We start from the raw sequence: 19,621 nt of genomic DNA, 5'->3' as shown, positions 1-19,621 counted from the left end.
GACATGAACAGATCCACCGAGAAGAGGACTCCACAGACTGACCAGCCACTGAAACACCAACCTGTCCATTCTCCACTAATTTAAGGCCCACAGATGACGAGAGTACCAATCCGCCACCTTATTGGCCTGACCGGGAAAGTACTCTGCCTTGATGGATATGTGCTGAGAGAGACAGTATTCCCCAAAATTTCGCTAGGTTCGTTAGTGCCCGAGAACGTGTACCCCCCAGGTGATTGACATAACGAACCGCCGAGACTTTGTCCATCTTGAGAAGAACACACAACGTCACTCGGTCCCTGGTCCAGCACCGTACAGCGAAGGACCCCGCCAGGAGCTCCAAACAGTTGATGTGAAAAGCTTGCTTGTCTAATGACCACGCTCCGCCTGTGGAGAAATCTCCACAACAGGCAACCCAGCCAGCTCTGCTGGCATCCAATTCTATGACCAGATCGGAAACTGACCAGAATATTGCTCGGCTATTCCAGGCCTCCATGTGTGTAAACGACCAGGCCATCTCCTCTTTGGCCTCCGCCGATAGAGCCACTAACTGATCGTAGGAGAGACCACGACGGATATGACGGGCCTTCAGACGCTGCATAGCCCTGTAATGCAGGGGCCCCAGGAAGATTGCCTGAATGGACGACAAAAGAAGTTTCACCAGGCTGGCAATCTACCGGAGAGGATTATGGGTCTTGGCGATGGTCCACCGCAGCTCATGACGAATCTTCACCATCTTGAGAGAAGGCAGACTCAACGTGGCCTGCACCGATTCTATGAAAAACCCAAGAAAGACCACCGATTAAGTCGGACAAAGGACGGACCTTTGACTGTTGATCACAAAACCCAGTTCCTGAAGGAGAGAGACCGTCTGATGCAGGTGATTGGTCAACATTGACAGACACTGCAACATATCGTCGAGATAGACGAGATAGACGATCAGGCGGATGCCCGGGCCCCACAAGAACTCCACTACTGGATGCAGGACATTTGGTAAAACACCAGGGAGCGGAGGCCAGTCCGAACGGAAGGCCGTTAAACTAAAAGACCTGGTCTCGCCAACGGAACTGCAGAAACCGCCCATGTGGTGGATGTATTGGAACCACAAGATACGCATCTTTGAGATCCAAACAAACCATCCAGTTGGTTGGAAGAAGGACATCTCTGAGCAGATGGTTCCCCTCCATCTTGACATGTCGGTAGACCAACCACCCGTTGAACTCCTTCAAGTTGATCACCGGACGCCGTCCCCGTCCGGTTTGTCTACCAGAAATAGATTGCTGAGGAACCCAAAAGGGTGCAGCTCCGAATGACAAATCGCCCCTTTGCAAAGCAGATCCGAAATCTCTGCGTCGACCAACTGCGCATCCGCTTCAGAAAAGGCAATGGGACGAGGCAGAGTTGATTGCCGAGGGAGATCGTAGAACTCATGTGGAAACCGCGCTTGGTCTGAAAGACCCACGCATCGGATGTTAAAGCCTCCCAAGCCTTTTGAAAGGCCCGGAGGCACCCCCCAATATGCAGATGCACGGCAGGTAGCACACTTACCGTTGGTAGTCCACTTACTGTTGGAGTTGCCTTCGGAGTTGGACTTAAAACCTCCCAGGCCCCTGAAGCTCTGTCCACAGGTCGGGTAGAAGTCTGTGTAGGTAGCTGAGGAGTTATACTGCCCTCAACTGGAGCCTTGCCCATTACAAGGGTGCTGTTGCTGGTGACCACCACGGCCGGGCGAGCAGCCTCTTCCATGCCCGGCCCCCTGGGAAAAACACCTCTGGAAAACTTGTTTAATATTGGACTGTGCTTTGTCTAGCGACGTGAAAGTGGACACAAGTTTTCCGAGCTCCTTAACGAAGGGCTCCCAAAGAGGCCCCTCTCCGCCACGGGCCCGGCCTCTGCCGAGGCCAAATTGCCCAGATTTGGATCCATTTTGATCAAGAGCGAGCGTTGACGCTCCGTAAAAAAATTGCACAATTCGCATTCCCCACGAAGACGACCGCCCGCTGCGCCCAATTAGACAAGACTTCAGGTGAAATAACGGACCCCGTCACCTTGGCTTCCTCAGTCATATCTAAAATCTTTGTCAATGGCCCGACGACATCCAACAACTTGCCCTGACAGGACCCCCAGGACCGATCTATCCCCTTCCTCGGATCCTTCATAAACTTGCCTAAAAACGTTGCCATCTTGGAGTCTAACTCCGGAGTAAGCGCCACCTTGTGCTCCAAGGTAGGTCTGGGACACTCAGCCTTCAAACAACCCTGCACCTCTTTTTCGAGCGGCTTGCAGAGGCGACCGGCCACAAACCTCCCCACCTTGTCCCCCGGTGCCCAGCCAGCGGACCGCGGATGAACAATTTCATCCGGGTCCAGCATATCAGAGGCATCCTGGGGCAATGCCGCAGAAGAACTGGACGGTCTCCAGGACCACGAGGATCCGTCATCATCATCTGTGTCCCCCGGCGAGTCCCCATCCGGGACAGGCGAGGGAGGGGTGAAAGCTTCCACAGCCGCCACGACGATGACGGTGCAGGGGGAGCAGAGGACCCTCTTGCAAGGCACGCGTAATGCAAACGCTGGAAGGCGTCCTTGTCAACCCCCAGCACCACCTCGGAACCGACCTTCACACACGCTTTTTCAGGAGGAGGGGGGACCTCCCCCACAGCCGACGAGGGCGGTGCGGGAATCACTGGGGCATTAAATGGGTCTGGCCTAGCTTGGCGCATTCCTGTACAATGCAGTCCATCAACCATTGCTCCATAGGACCCACAACCTCATTGACACAGCGATAAATGGACTGATCAACTGCCTCATAAAAGTCGTTGTCAACGGGAAGACATTCTTGAACTTCCTCCTCCACATAAGAACCCTCCATTGCTGCTAAGCCAGCCATGAGACAGAGGTATTCTGTGCACACAAAAATAAATATACAAAGCTAAATGCACCGGGAAAATCCCCGCCGGTGGCAGATTAGGGCGCTATGGGCAGACCGGAGCCTGCAATCAATGGAGGGGACACCAGCCAGCAATAGAGGCGACACGCACCTCAGACGCGTGTGGCCTTCACCACAGTGAGCGGGCCTAAGCCGCCACCTCGCGTGCCACTTAACGTGTCACCAACGCCTCATGGCGGCAAAGCGGTAAAACTGTACTACAATCCCCCGCCGGGGGGTTTAATTAAAATAAGCGGAATACGGACCCCCAGCCTGTGTCTAAGAGTGTGGCAGCGAGGAAAGGCTCACGGCGACTGTGCTCCTGCAGCGCTACTTGCAGAGTGAAGCGAGCGTGCCGCAGGAGCAACGAGGCGTGAGGATCCCCCTAGCGTGCCTGCAGTACACTGAGGGGCAGGGGCCACGTCAGATGCGAGAACTCTTCCTCTGCCACAGGAATCTGAAAACCAAAAGACAAAGGCAAAAGTAACACAGCTGATACAACGCGGCAATTTAACAATTTCCACACACGGCAAGCCGCGTCAATTACAACCACTGACAGGCAAATATAAACACAGTCAATTACAGACAAGGAAGAGAAACGGAAAAACACAACTTAACTGGCTGCGCAGCAGCAAAGAAAGAGGAGGAGCAGTGGAGTTGGATGGTCTATCTTGGCTTCATGGACATTGTAGAAGGAATCCTGATGGACTGCGCCCGTGGACTCATGGATTCTGTAGTTCCTGGCTGAAGTTGGAAGCGTTTTTGTTGTGGTGGAACTGTTCTTTTCCTGGATTTTGGAAAGAACGTTGTCAGTTGGTGCTTTTCTGGCTGCTGTGGTTTTCTGATTGTAATAAAATAGAAGAAGGAAAAGCATAATCGAAGCCTCCGGTCCTGCCAAAAATTTCCTGTTTTGCATCAAATATAGTTGTATAGTTTTTCATGCCAAAAAATACATAATTACATGCAAAAGCGCTTGCAATTTCCCGTCATGGAAAAATATTCATTACTGCCCATAACCTGAACAAATCTATGAATATTTCCTGAGTGGCAAAGGTCAGAAAATGATGTGTGAATAACTTTAATCATGAAGCTCAAAAATAGTTTACGTTCATAAAAAACCCTCCCAGTAAGAATGACCCTGCCATCCTACCCTAACGCCTATGCCTAATCTTGGACCTCTCCTACTGTGCCACTACAACAAAAGTGAATGAAAAGTTGGAAACCTAATCTACAGTCCCACACTTGCCGCTCGATTGAAGGGAGTGCCACTGAAAGCAAATCCTGTTGGATTGCTTTTCTAAGATTGGACACTTATCAAGTACTTGAATAAACTATCATTCTGGTGTCTGCGACCTGGAAGTTTTTAACAACTCTAGTGATTCGCCTGCTTCAATATATGGGCTTGACTGGTACAATTATATATAGTATATATCAGTAGCAAAAGCAATCATCTTTTTAAACAGGGACCACATTAATGGCACAGGGGTCTCCTTTCTTGATTCTTGTCCAAGGTCCTATGAGACGATAATATGTAGCCCAGTTGAGCAGGATCCGTAGAATGGGGCCTATTACGATGGAGGATTTTCCGCATACTTCGGGCCGGCGGAAGCCACTGCCGGCCCGAGGATGCGGAAAACCCTCTGCGGACCCACTAAAGACCCACCGCCACATTAGGATGGCTGGTGGGTCCTGGTTTCCATCCACAGCTTTTCTGCCGCGGTTGGCTTACAACCGCAGCGGAAAAGCTCTAATATGGTGATGGTGTCTCTCAGACACCGTCAGCCAGATTAGGATGGGCTGTGAAACATGCTTTTCCGCGGCGGCTTTTCCGCCGTGGAAAAGCATGTGTAGCTTCACTGCGGGGGCCCATTGCGGGCCCCCTAGGTGAAGGGGGGATGGGGGGTGCACATGGGGGGTACCTATGGTACCCCCCTGCATTTGTATGCAGAAAGCCGCAGGCACAATGCAGTGCCTGCCACTTTCTACATACAAATGCAATGCGTGCATTTCTTACATTGCTGCGGGTGCAGCTTGATGCCGCACCCGCCGCAATGTTAAAAATAGAGGATGTGATGGCGGTCACATCCTAATTGCACAGGAGGGAACTATGCAGCTCCTACTTTATGGAGGCGGACGGACTCAGGTCCGTCCGCCATCATAATCGGCCCCTAAGTCGAGCCCCGCAACATGAGGAGTAAAATGCCTCAACTACCACAGTTGGGCCCAGTAGCAACAGAATGCTCTGTCGCCTTCCAAAAAGGGTTCTGGAATCAGGTAACCTTAGTTAGCGGCAATGCATCTTTGTAAATAGGTTAATTCTAAGACCCATATTTGCATACTATAAGCTCAGGATGGAGGCATCATTTTATAACTGGTGAAAGGGTTGTGTGGACAACATTTGTTGAGATTTCCTTATGATAAAGGGTACGAGGTGGAAATCACAATCCAAACTTGTCTACAACACATGGAAGATAGCTGCTCAATGTAAAGCAGGGTCTGCTTGTATGGAGATGAGATGAGTTCAGGATTTTGGATGGGCTCCCTTTAAGTAATCTTGGCATCTGGGATATGTATTCTACTATTTGTACTGCTCCAGCTCATTAATTAAAACATTCATCTACTTATGCCTTTGCTTGCCTTTGAGAAGAAGGCCTGGGGCACTCAACCATCAAAGGGAAAGGTAAGCTTTCAAACCCATGCCCTTAGCCTTTGGGAAGGAAAGCGAGCTCCTGCTTTGGGGATTTTAGTGTCTAAGACATTGTATGAAGCCTTTAATAAACACCCACAAAACTACAAGACATTTTCCCCAACGTGACCACTTATAAATTACCCGTATGTTCTAGTTTTATCACTTAAACTGTTCCCAGGTCTTTGCAGTGAGTGTTAAACGCAGATCTTCAAATCTCCCATGGCTGAAAAGCCATGTATCATAATATGATTTCTTTCCATTATCCTCGCTCAGGTTTTCATTGAGAAGCTAGCTAGCAATACATCCTTCAGTAAGTGCTTGGTGTGCCACTGCAGAACAGTACATGACCTTCAACATTCTCCAGGATGTATATTGCCTTATCTTTGGTACTCAAAACCGCCAGCTGGCAACAAACACATCTATAAATAATGGAAACGTCATATTCACTTGCAGTGTTTAAGCAAATGCAATCCTCTGAACTTTTGCAGTACACATAGGGCTCTTTTCCATTAGTGTTTCTTCAGGTTCAGAGCTTGACCTTACCCACAAACTTCTGCACTTTCATATTTAGAATGTCTTATCTAACAGTACTAAGTGAATTCATTTTCTAAACTTCATCTAAATTCATTTGAGCAATTTTTCATTGGTGGCAGAAGGCACTGCTCAGTGACAAACATGCATTTCAATCAGCTCTGTGTGACAAATGGGCCAAGAAATAAAATATTAAAGACCGGGTTTTGTATTTTTGTTCTCAGCAAAATGCTTTAATAAAAGGATAACCTTTTGGTATTGGAAAAAGAATGCAGGCCTAGACAGTGGAGCCTACTGTCAGCTCTTCTTTGGAGGGTGTGGAGACTCAGGTGAAAGTCACAACGTTGGGCCTGTGAGACATCTGTCCAGAAGGACTGGGCGGATGGAACTGTGAGAGACAGCAATGCTACTCAAGGCACTGCCAGTGAAGGAATGAACTGAGTAGCTTACTTTCAGAAAGAGTTGAAGGGCACACAGTCACCAGTGCTTAATTTGTAAAAGAATAAGTGCTGGGGCTCTCATCCAGAAGCCACTGCAGCTAGCACCACACATTGCCCCTGCCAGCTGCCAATGACAGCACAAACACAGCTATTGACCATCACACTCTTACAAGTGTGACAATTTTTATGATTGCAGGCCCCAAAGCTATAAGAATGGTTTGGGAGGTAGATATTAGTCATTGTAATTGTAAATTGAACTAACACACAGCTGTTGTTGTGCTCATACCTAAAATAGCCAGACAGCGCCACCATGTTGCAAACTGTCATAAATTATAATGCTGGCAATTAGGTGCCGTGCTGAGCATCGGACACTACTGGCTCAAATTAAGTCACTAAGGCAGGCCCGGCTCTAGGGTGGTGTGACGGGCGCTGACTTCGGGTGGGGCGTCATCTTTGCAAGTATATTATGGTTTGAAAAGCTGCCACTTTCCTGGCCTCCAGCATTTTGCAGGTAACAATAAAAATATCAAGATAATTCCGGTGATTAATGTTCTTCCTAGAGAGAGGTCGGAGGTTTGTCTAGTGGAAGTTTTGACTCAAGGTAAGGTAACACAGTGGGTTAATATGCCTGCTGCAAAGAACCCGTACCATGCAGATCCCAAATTGCATATAATGTACATATGTCAATGGGTTACTGACTTTGTCGGGGAGATCCATGTGTTACTTGTAGTTTGTAAGTTAAAATCCAAACATAGAACATTGAGGGGCATATTATCAAGGACAGGCGATACATTTTTGCCGCTTTTATCAGCAGGAAACTGCCGATAAAGCGGCGATAATGGCCTTGATAATATGCTCTATGAATTCCAATTGAAGCCCATGTTAGATGTGTTCACATCGAACATGGGCTTCGATTGGAATTCATAGAGCATATTATCAAGCCATTATCGCCACTTTATCAGCAGTTTTCTGCCGAAAAAAGCGGCGATAATGTATCGCCTGTCCTTGATAATATGCCCCTGAGCTATTAAACGTCATCAAACAGCTGCATGCAAACTGCAAGGTATAGATCAAAGCGTCATGATTTTTCCCAGTCTGTTCTTATCATAATGTTGGAAAAGGGGTTCTTTGAATAGAAATCTATTCTGATTTTTGAAAAGAGCCCCCAACCATGGCGTTACATTTTAAATTCTGAGTTTGTGCTACTCCAGACCAAGCACTATTTACACACCCATGATTGATTGTCTCTGTGTAGTGTGTGTGATGTAAAGTGCTCTGACACCCTACACTGGTATGAGTGGCGCTATACAACTAATTAAATGCATCAGCGAGAGAGTAGTTATGGAGACATGTGGGGCAGTGTTAAAGGGTGATAGTGAGGGAATCTGTGGTGGAGGTGGTCATTAGGGTTGGGCACCACCAGTGTTATAGCCGGCCCTTCACTAAGGTGATGGCTGCAAGGTGACTAGAGGCAGTGGGACAAAATTCCTGTCTTGAATTATAGACAACGAGCTAGCAAAATGTGTGAGCCCCAGTATCTCGAGGGAGGTTTCAGGGGTATGAGCTTGCCTTCATTAAAATAAAAAAGGAAATCATATACATTTACTAAAAAGCTAGAAAAAGCAGGATCCTACCTTTGGCTCTTGTGGACTCGTACAACTAATGACATTTTGAAAAAAACGGTGGCAAAATTGTTAATTTTCAGAACAGACCAGATTTACTATTTACTGGTTGCAAAATAATGGTCACATTTTTTTTAAATGCAGCCCATTTTCTCTTAAAGGAAACAGAGTTGCATTTAAAACATAAGTTTCATTTTTATAAATCTTCCTTAGAGTTGAAACTGGTCCTCTTGACTACCTCTCTTCAACAAACCTTTATTTTACATTCACAAAGGAGTTCCTTCCCTTTGCCAGTTTGTTACTGCCTCCTTTGAGTTGTTGGTAAATTTTCAAAGTTTTGCAATCACATTTCTGTTGAAAACTTTCAGACATAAGATACAAATGTAGTATTTGGAAGGGACGTCAACAAACACACCCCTTTCAGATACCAAACTGGTATTTGTTTTGAATCCCAGTTTAGGCGTCCACAAAACTTTTCAGGCTCCTTAAATAGAATTCATATACAGGATTAAGCATTCAGCCAAAACACACATCTGGGAGCAATGGTGACCATGAACATGCTTAGTACCTCTGGCTAATTTCCCTTTAAAAGTCTAAAAGTCCAGGCAGTTCAGATAATGCATTTTCACAGTATCTATCATTTACCACAGCATCTATGTCCCCTTCTACATATAATTTCCTTTCATTTTTCCATTTTCCACCTTCAAAATAGATTCTCAATACTGTGTAATCACTGCGAATATACGTTGAAAGGGGAGGATGGGAAAATCAAAAACTGAAATAACATCACAATCCCAGGCAGCACAGCGGAGCTTTACCAACATTAGAGTCTCATAGAGCAGTGCTGTCACTCAGTTTTCGGAGACATTGCAGGTTCAGACAGCAGACAGTTTACATTAATCTTAGAGGGTGGGGTTTAAAGTAGACATACTGATTATCACTCAGATATGTATGTGGTTTACGTGAATATTTCGAAATGCAATCATTGTGTGCTTAAAACTGGTAATAGGTTCTGGAAAAGTACATACATTTTTCTACAAAAAGCAACCATTAATTTGGAATAAATAAATATAATTCTGCGAACAAAATCATAACACAAGCTTCCCAACTTGATCCTTATATGCCAATGAGAGCTGCCAATATGCCATGTGGTGGTCATGATCATGTTATCAAAATAGTCAATATGCCAACAATATCTGCTGTTATGCCGGTCCAACATTTTTCTCAGGCTCCCAATATGCCACAATTTACCACTAACATCCTAGGTCCAGTATTTTGCAAGGTATTGGCACTAAAATGCTCCTGATGTCCTTAATATACTAACAACTACCACCAATATGTAATATTGTGTTTTACCAATCCGTTGGCACCAAAGTGCCTGGGATGCTCCCAATATGCCAAGAATTAGAACCAAGATTGAAGACTCAACATTTTGCCAAAAGGTGGACAGGATCATGCCATGAAAGCCCCAAATATGAATAGAATTAACACCATATGCTTGGAGCAGGGACCAGCACACTCACACACTTGAACATATATACCCCCTTTTTTTTTTGTTCATTGAGCAGAGCAACATTAACATATTAAAAACAGTTGTCAACAGGATATTTAATTAATACTTTTCAATCTAAAAACCCTAATTCGTTATAGCTACAAAACCAACATGGATCAAATACCAGAACATAGAAAAAGGCATATTGCAACAGTAATCTAGCGGTCTCTTAAACTGTTTACATATAAACAGATTTTCCTTTTTTTAAATGCTAAAGTGCTAAAGTGCTATAGTACCCTGAGAAAATCACATTAAACTGTTCCAAGGACCTATACATTTTTTTTTATAAAGTAAGCATGCATTACAAGATGGAGAAAGGCATGTTGCAACTAGAAATCAACCACGTCCTTACATTTTTGGGAGCACTCCTTGAAACAATATCACAACCATTAACAAATGTACAAATTCTACAGGCATAAGTGCAAAAAATGCTAAACCACTAAAATGGTTTAAAAATTCGCAAAATAGTTCCACACAGCAGTGAATTTTCTTGTAGCACCTACCCTCCTGGCATATGCTTCTTGAAACATCATAGTTCGTTTCATTTTTTGTATCCACTTTAAATAAGAGGGTGCGTCTTTGGACATCCAATTCTGGAGGATTAAAGAGCAAGCAACAAGAGAGCTAATCACAATAAAGGTCTCCTCTGCTTTTTTCAGGTCTCCTCTTACTCTAGAAATGCCGAAGAGGGCTACCTCGGCCTCTGGATCAAGCCTCTTCTGGATTGCCTGGCTTATAGCCGAGAAGATCTTAACCAGAATGACTCTAGTTTTGGTCATGTGAAGAATGTGTGCAGCCGGTCCCTTTCCCCTTCTACCTGGCATCGGAAACATCTATTCTCCACTTCCGGATATCTTTTGCTGAGAGTTTTAGGAGTAAAGTATGCCAACTGCCAAGCCTGAAAGGCCATCCTTTTAAAATTGGCAGCTCTTAGAGCCTTACTGCCTAGTTGGCATATTGACTTCCACTCTTAGCTAGACAATGTGCAATTAGTTTCACGCGAAACTCTTTCTAAGAACTTCTCGACCAAGGGGTATTCATTGAGTTTCATCAGCTGAGAATACTAGTTGCCCACCCCACTTAGTTTAGCTCGATATAAGACTTTCACCTACTTAGTTGGGGTGCAACTTAATGTAAGATTATATCTATTTATTAAATGTACAATATGTAGATACTCGAAAATGCCACGCTTGTTACGTTCGCCGTATCTATTTTGGACCTCTTGTCAGGTAAATATTTTATTATTTGTGAGAAAATGTCCCAGCTCTTCTAAGCCACAATCCTTCCAGTTTTTAAGGTGACTACAATGTATTTGAAGACTCAAACATGTGCATTCCACTAAATTTAAATAGTGGAACCCGGAAGAGACAGTTTGTTTAATAAAGGATTTTAATCTAAGGGCATAGTCCTGTAGCGTCTTATATCTATCCTCTTCGGCAATTTAGCTATTTTTAAAAATATCGGCAATTGCGAGCCTGATTCCTGTACTATTTCACCTAAGAAGAAGTTGCCCCATAATCCATTTGGTTCCAGCAAACAAGCTGTACGAGCTGTAAGATCTAAAATTGCTGCCTCGTAATAAGTTTGATACTAACACACCCTGATTAATTTCTAGCAGCAATGTTGCTAGCATGACCCAGGAAGCCTTTTTACTCCAGACCAATTTCCCTAAACATTGACTCTAGCTCTTTAAAACATTTTGTATTGATTTTCAAAGGTACATTAATAAAAAGAAATACTAGTAGTGGAAGTATGGACATTTTTATCAGGGCTACATGGCCTATTAAAGTTAACGGTAAAAATGACTAATTGTCAAGCAATACTTTGATTTTATTCCGCATTGCTTGATAATTTAAACTAAATAGCTGCTCATATTCATTAGAGATTAATATTCCCAGATAGTGTATCGGATCGGCTTTCAAAGCCTGGATTTTGAGTTTTGAGGGCAGAAAATCACAGTCCGTGTTCAAAGTTAAAACCTCAGTTTTATTTTGATTTATTTTGTAGTCCCAGATGAATTCAAATTGGCTAAATTCTGTGAATACCCGGTCCAGATTCAGGCTCCCAGGACTTGAAGACAATACAATATGATCTGCGAAAATTTTTAATTTTGCCATACCCAGTATTCGAGTTCTGGTTTCCAAATTGTCACGTATTCTTGCGGCCAGGGGCTCAATAAAGAAGGTAAACAGTAAAGGGGACATCGGGTACCCTTGTCTGGTCCTACGATTGACATTTACTGTCTCTATTTGATTTGCTTTTATCACCACCTGATCCTGGGCACCCTGATAAATGTTTCTCAAAATATCTGTGACCTAGGCTGGGACATCAAATTTACCCAGACCAAAGAAAAGTGCATCCCAGTTCACCAGGTCAAACTCCTTTTCAGGGTCCACCATCATGATGAGCTTTGGTATTTCATTATTTTGAAAGAAGTTGAGAGCCTGAATTAGGAACCCGGTATTTGAGGACATTGACCTTTCGGCGACGAATCCGGACTGATCTCTATGAATCAGTTCCTGGGCTAGATGATCAAAATATTGGGCCCAAACTTTCTTTAGAATTTTATAGTCGACGTTTAAAAGACTAATCGGTCTATAAGAATTAACATCTTAGCTACACCTCTTTTGGCCAACCCAGCAGAAGCATTTAAAGCATGGAAAGAACATGGCAGAGGAGAAACATGCCTCTATGTAGCCACAGGTGCCTGCTGCTCCTCCCCCCGCAATGGAGCCCGGAGAGCTTCCTCACCTGGCTGGCATCCCGGCGTGCCGATTCCTAGAGTAAGAGCCATCTCTTCCCGGTCAGCGCTTATCGATGTGCCCTAGTTTTTGAAAGAAGAGAGTTGTTTGCAGACCCAAGGCAGGCTCAGGGTCACGGCCATATTTGCTCTGAAAAGAAGAGACAGCTCGACATGAGCGCGGCAGGGCTGGAGGGGTTTTTGGAACAAGTTGCAATCGTGCCCCTGAGTGGACAGGCGAGTGGTGGAAGAGGGCTGGTTCATTGCGAAGGAGGTGAGCCTTCCGGGGGAGAGTACCTGAACCAGGACTGGAGTACAGGAGCTGGGATTTGAAACTCAGAGGTAACAAGAGGCGTGATGAGTGAGGCCAGCTGGACAGAGAGTTTCTCCCTCATAAGACATAAGAGAATTTCTCCCTCATCCAAAAGTAAGGTGCCCTTTCTTTTTTTTCTTCTTTTTTTCTGGTTCTAAAAATAGATTTTATAAGATCTTACTTGCTCCTTTCAAATTAAGGGGGCACTGAATATCGGATGCTTGAACTCAATTAAAGACTGAAGTGTAAAGTTTTGAGGATATAGATGGAAAAAAGATTTTTTTAAAAAGGGGCGATAAATCGGGAAACATCTTAAGCAGGTGAATCTTGCTGCTAAAGACAATTCAGCGATGGGGCTGAAAGCAAAAACATGCCTAGCACAGGCTAAAGCGCTATCCTCAGCGACCTGAGCAGAATATATTATCAACCGTCCTGGCCTCAATTCAAGCTTTGAAAGTTCTGAAGAGAAGCCTCCAGAGATTCACCTGGAAGGTAGGGTTCTTGCGATGCAGAAGCAAATGGATGGTCCTGCAATAACAGAGATAAACAGGTTGCTGAATCTACAGTAGGACCCAACAAAGATGAGGTGAAAAGCGCTAAAGATTTTCCTTTATTCTTCAAAAAAAAAAATCTCAGGCGGCACCCCTCAAATGTTCAGTTCAATCTCCATGACTGATGGAACAGGGGACAGAAGACATCCATATTAGCTTGCAACAGACCTCTTCTGTATCATCTTTACTACAGATTCAGGCACTTGGACAGGTTCCCCCCAGAGCGGATGTGGTAGCACAAATATCTGGTCAAACTTTGGTGGATAAGTCTAAGCCCTCAACTTCAGCTCGTACTCCCCTCCCCCCGCATACCCTGTTCATCCTGATGCCAGCAGCAGAATCAACGGAAGATCAACCAGGGGCCCATTACCAGCTACAGACCCAGTCCCAGTGGTCTGATGGTGACAATAAGGGACCTCCGGGTCAGCCCCCGAGAGGTCAAAAGGAGGAAAAGAAGGCACAACAGGAAATGTCAGAAGGTGGATTTTTTAACAAAAGGAGCCCTTACTAAACAGATGGAGATTAAGACCATGTTAAATCTTATCTTAGAAGAGATAGGAGAAATGAAGAGATCCCAAGAAAATGAGATTGCCCCTCTCAACCAGCGCCTTGGGAAGATCGAAGAAGTAGTGGCCAGCTTTCCTGTAAGAATTCAAGAAGCAGAGTCGAGGATAAACCAGTTGGAGGACCAAATGAGTTCCATGCTTCTGAAAGTAAGCGAAGTCACTAAGGATAAGAATATTCTAGAGAACAAACTCGAGGAACTTGAGAACCACTCACGACATTCGAAATTCCAGAGGGAAGTGAGGGATCTGAAACATTACAATGGGTCAAATAATTTATTAATTTATTAAGCAGAAGGCTGTGTCCGAACTCACTGGAGATCTTACAATAACAAGGGCACATAGAGTTCTCACTCATCCTCTACCAAACTTGAAGATTCCACGTCCCATCTTGGTCAACTTCTACGACTACCGTATTAAAGAAAGGATTGTAGCTAAGACAATTTCCTATTAATAAAGTCTTGAAATGTCGTATTTTTTTGGACATTTCAGCTGCAGCCGCATGCAGGCACAAATAGTTTGTTAAACTTCTTTACTTCTTTAAAGCTCAAGGCTCAAGGCGCACAGGCGTCAATAGCCCAACAATCCAAGTTGCGTGTCCATGTGAGGGGGAAATGTAACATGTTATCAAATCTAGAAGTTGCGCTGGGTCTTCTAAAATGAAATGATATATAAGTATATCGCTGAAGCTCTTATTGCCAGGGGGGGAGGTCACCAAGGGTGTAGTTCGATGACACCCAATAGAGAAGTAGGGGGTGGTGAGATGTGGCTAGTGTGGTTGTCCACATTTCTGGAGGGGGGTTTGCTGGGTGTGGGTTTGTTTTTGGGAAGGGCATAGCGGTCAAAAGAGCAGTAGCAAATGGAGTAAGGAAAGCAGGATCTTTTTTTAAAAATATTTTTATTAACATACATCAGCTTATCAATTTCAGTACAGAGTAAGTAACAAGATCTGGCATCATGGAGACAGTAGGGGAAAACAATAATAGCAATATATCACATGGAAAGTCTATGGGGAGGGGGGATCATCATAATTGACATTACTAGGCGGTTGGCATATATCTCCACAGTATGAATTCCACAAACCCCATATGGGGGTCCACACGTTAGGACAGCCCCGAGCCACAAACACTGTCTTTTCTCTGTGCATGGATCAGTCAACGTCTTTTTCCCTGGCCTCTACTGTGGGTGGATGAGATGCTCCCCATAGCTGTGCGATATTCCTTTTGGCAAGCATTAGAACCAGGGTGACGCATTGCGAAATATTCAAATCCGCCGGCTCTCAGACATTCAAGAGGCATCTATGGGCTTCATGATGGAGGTCAGCAATGTATTGAGGGTGTCATGTATCTTATGCCAGTAGGGACGAATAAGGTCACACTCCCAAATGATGTGCATAAATGTTCCCATTTGACCGCATCCCCTTCTACACCCCCCCCCCCCATCGGCTCTCTCCATCTGCACCAGCCGGGGTCCTGTCATGTATACCCTGTGAAGGATTTTGAGTTGTACCAGTCTAAGTCGTGCTGGAATAGCAACAACTCTTTTTGAGGATACTGCCTCCAGCTATTCTTTTTTTCACTATAACAAGGAAACCCAATGGATACCTTCGGACCATGGGCAGACAATCGATTCTAGGAAACAAAGGTCCTTAGGATAATGTTAATGACACCTAAATGAGAGATATAGACTTGAATCAGTACTATATCAGATTATTCCAGTACCCAGCCGGGTCAGGACATTTTATTCAATATATAACAAAAAACTTAAGAGACCAAGACTGGTCAAATACAACATTTGATAGGGTACAAGCCTGTACCTATCCAAGAATAAGCTGACAAACAGTGTAGGAGAGAGATAGAAGTAAAGGAAACAAACAATATCAGGCAAGAAAGTCGTGGGAGCCAACTGTCCCTTGCAATAGAAATAGTAATAGAGCAAGTTGAGATATACAATTTCTGCAAATAAATAAGTCACATTGGATATATTGCAGAATTGTTTAGACGGTCGACAACGTTTCGATCCCCTGGCTCCTAATGAACCAGGATCATCATCAGGACTTGGTAATAAGGTGCCTGTTTTGAATTTGGAGGCGCCTGGGGGGTCCGGAAATTATCGTTTGATCGGTTCTGAATTCCGCGTGGCGCGAACAAGGTTCGGGGTTTGATACCTCAAGCTGCGATATTTAGCCAACAATGGAATCCGAGGACATCCAGAGCCCTGGAGGGTAGTCCTCTGAGTAGGGTTAACAGAGTCGATTGCTCCGGTTGGGATTGCCAAGGGTTGGCGGTAACTTCTCGGAGAACGCTATTCCTTTAAATTAGCGTCAATGTAGCTCCACAGTCGGGCAGTCTATCAGGGGTCGGTAGGCTCGATGGCCAACCACCAGACAACACGGTAATCTGTATGTTGTTGTGAAACATACAGATTCCCGTGTTGTCCGAGGACTACCCTCCAGGGCAAACAAGAGGGGGGACAGTGGACACCCCTGGTGTGTCACACGGCTAAGTACAAAAGTGGCCGATTTTTTATTATTGACCATCACTTGCGCCAAAGGATTAGCATATAAGAGCTGCACCCATTCGATATATTTCGGGCCAAACCCCATTTTTTCCAATACTGCCCAGAGATAGGGCCATTCGATGGTGTAGAATCCAGGGAGACTATTATGGCTGGATCCTGGATTGTGGCCACTCTGCCCAGTACCCCATGGTCTCTACGCAAATTAGGAGCCGTATTACAGTGTGGGATAAAACCATATTGGTCTGGGTAGACTAGATTTTCATTTACTTTGATCATACGGTTGGCCAAGAGCTTAGCCAGAATCTTGGACGCAGCATTCAAGAGAGAGATCAGTCTATACGACGCACAGTCAGTTTTGGATTTCCCTTCCTTGTGAATAGTGACTATGGTGGCGGTCCTCTGATCTCTAGGGAGTGTCTCTTTGTCTATGGATTATTTAAACATGGACTGCAAATGTGGGGGCAGTTTGTCTGGCCGAAGTTTATATAACTACCCTCCTGGCATATGCTTCTTGAAACATCATAGTTCGTTTCATTTTTTGTATCCACTTTAAATAAGAGGGTGCGTCTTTGGACATCCAATTCTGGAGGATTAAAGAGCAAGCAACAAGAGAGCTAATCACAATAAAGGTCTCCTCTGCTTTTTTCAGGTCTCCTCTTACTCTAGAAATGCCGAAGAGGGCTACCTCGGCCTCTGGATCAAGCCTCTTCTGGATTGCCTGGCTTATAGCCGAGAAGATCTTAACCAGAATGACTCTAGTTTTGGTCATGTGAAGAATGTGTGCAGCCGGTCCCTTTCCCCTTCTACCTGGCATCGGAAACATCTATTCTCCACTTCCGGATATCTTTTGCTGAGAGTTTTAGGAGTAAAGTATGCCAACTGCCAAGCCTGAAAGGCCATCCTTTTAAAATTGGCAGCTCTTAGAGCCTTACTGCCTAGTTGGCATATTGACTTCCACTCTTAGCTAGACAATGTGCAATTAGTTTCACGCGAAACTCTTTCTAAGAACTTCTCGACCAAGGGGTATTCATTGAGTTTCATCAGCTGAGAATACTAGTTGCCCACCCCACTTAGTTTAGCTCGATATAAGACTTTCACCTACTTAGTTGGGGTGCAACTTAATGTAAGATTATATCTATTTATTAAATGTACAATATGTAGATACTCGAAAATGCCACGCTTGTTACGTTCGACGTATCTATTTTGGACCTCTTGTCAGGTAAATATTTTATTATTTGTGAGAAAATGTCCCAGCTCTTCTAAGCCACAATCCTTCCAGTTTTTAAGGTGACTACAATGTATTTGAAGACTCAAACATGTGCATTCCACTAAATTTAAATAGTGGAACCCGGAAGAGACAGTTTGTTTAATAAAGGATTTTAATCTAAGGGCATAGTCCTGTAGCGTCTTATATCTATCCTCTTCGGCAATTTAGCTATTTTTAAAAATATCGGCAATTGCGAGCCTGATTCCTGTACTATTTCACCTAAGAAGAAGTTGCCCCATAATCCATTTGGTTCCAGCAAACAAGCTGTACGAGCTGTAAGATCTAAAATTGCTGCCTCGTAATAAGTTTGATACTAACACACCCTGATTAATTTCTAGCAGCAATGTTGCTAGCATGACCCAGGAAGCCTTTTTACTCCAGACCAATTTCCCTAAACATTGACTCTAGCTCTTTAAAACATTTTGTATTGATTTTCAAAGGTACATTAATAAAAAGAAATACTAGTAGTGGAAGTATGGACATTTTTATCAGGGCTACATGGCCTATTAAAGTTAACGGTAAAAATGACTAATTGTCAAGCAATACTTTGATTTTATTCCGCATTGCTTGATAATTTAAACTAAATAGCTGCTCATATTCATTCGAGATTAATATTCCCAGATAGTGTATCGGATCGGCTTTCAAAGCCTGGATTTTGAGTTTTGAGGGCAGAAAATCACAGTCCGTGTTCAAAGTTAAAACCTCAGTTTTATTTTGATTTATTTTGTAGTCCCAGATGAATTCAAATTGGCTAAATTCTGTGAATACCCGGTCCAGATTCAGGCTCCCAGGACTTGAAGACAATACAATATGATCTGCGAAAATTTTTAATTTTGCCATACCCAGTATTCGAGTTCTGGTTTCCAAATTGTCACGTATTCTTGCGGCCAGGGGCTCAATAAAGAAGGTAAACAGTAAAGGGGACATCGGGTACCCTTGTCTGGTCCTACGATTGACATTTACTGTCTCTATTTGATTTGCTTTTATCACCACCTGATCCTGGGCACCCTGATAAATGTTTCTCAAAATATCTGTGACCTAGGCTGGGACATCAAATTTACCCAGACCAAAGAAAAGTGCATCCCAGTTCACCAGGTCAAACTCCTTTTCAGGGTCCACCATCATGATGAGCTTTGGTATTTCATTATTTTGAAAGAAGTTGAGAGCCTGAATTAGGAACCCGGTATTTGAGGACATTGACCTTCCGGCGACGAATCCGGACTGATCTCTATGAATCAGTTCCTGGGCTAGATGATCAAAATATTGGGCCCAAACTTTCTTTAGAATTTTATAGTCGACGTTTAAAAGACTAATCGGTCTATAAGAATTAACATCTTAGCTACACCTCTTTTGGCCAACCCAGCAGAAGCATTTAAAGCATGGAAAGAACATGGCAGAGGAGAAACATGCCTCTATGTAGCCACAGGTGCCTGCTGCTCCTCCCCCCGCAATGGAGCCCGGAGAGCTTCCTCACCTGGCTGGCATCCCGGCGTGCCGATTCCTAGAGTAAGAGCCATCTCTTCCCGGTCAGCGCTTATCGATGTGCCCTAGTTTTTGAAAGAAGAGAGTTGTTTGCAGACCCAAGGCAGGCTCAGGGTCACGGCCATATTTGCTCTGAAAAGAAGAGACAGCTCGACATGAGCGCGGCAGGGCTGGAGGGGTTTTTGGAACAAGTTGCAATCGTGCCCCTGAGTGGACAGGCGAGTGGTGGAAGAGGGCTGGTTCATTGCGAAGGAGGTGAGCCTTCCGGGGGAGAGTACCTGAACCAGGACTGGAGTACAGGAGCTGGGATTTGAAACTCAGAGGTAACAAGAGGCGTGATGAGTGAGGCCAGCTGGACAGAGAGTTTCTCCCTCATAAGACATAAGAGAATTTCTCCCTCATCCAAAAGTAAGGTGCCCTTTCTTT

This window comes from Lissotriton vulgaris, chromosome 1_1, assembly GCF_964263255.1.
Source record: "Lissotriton vulgaris chromosome 1_1, aLisVul1.2, whole genome shotgun sequence".
Classification (NCBI taxonomy): Eukaryota; Metazoa; Chordata; class Amphibia; order Caudata; family Salamandridae; genus Lissotriton; species Lissotriton vulgaris.
This window is presented reverse-complemented; position numbering follows the sequence as displayed.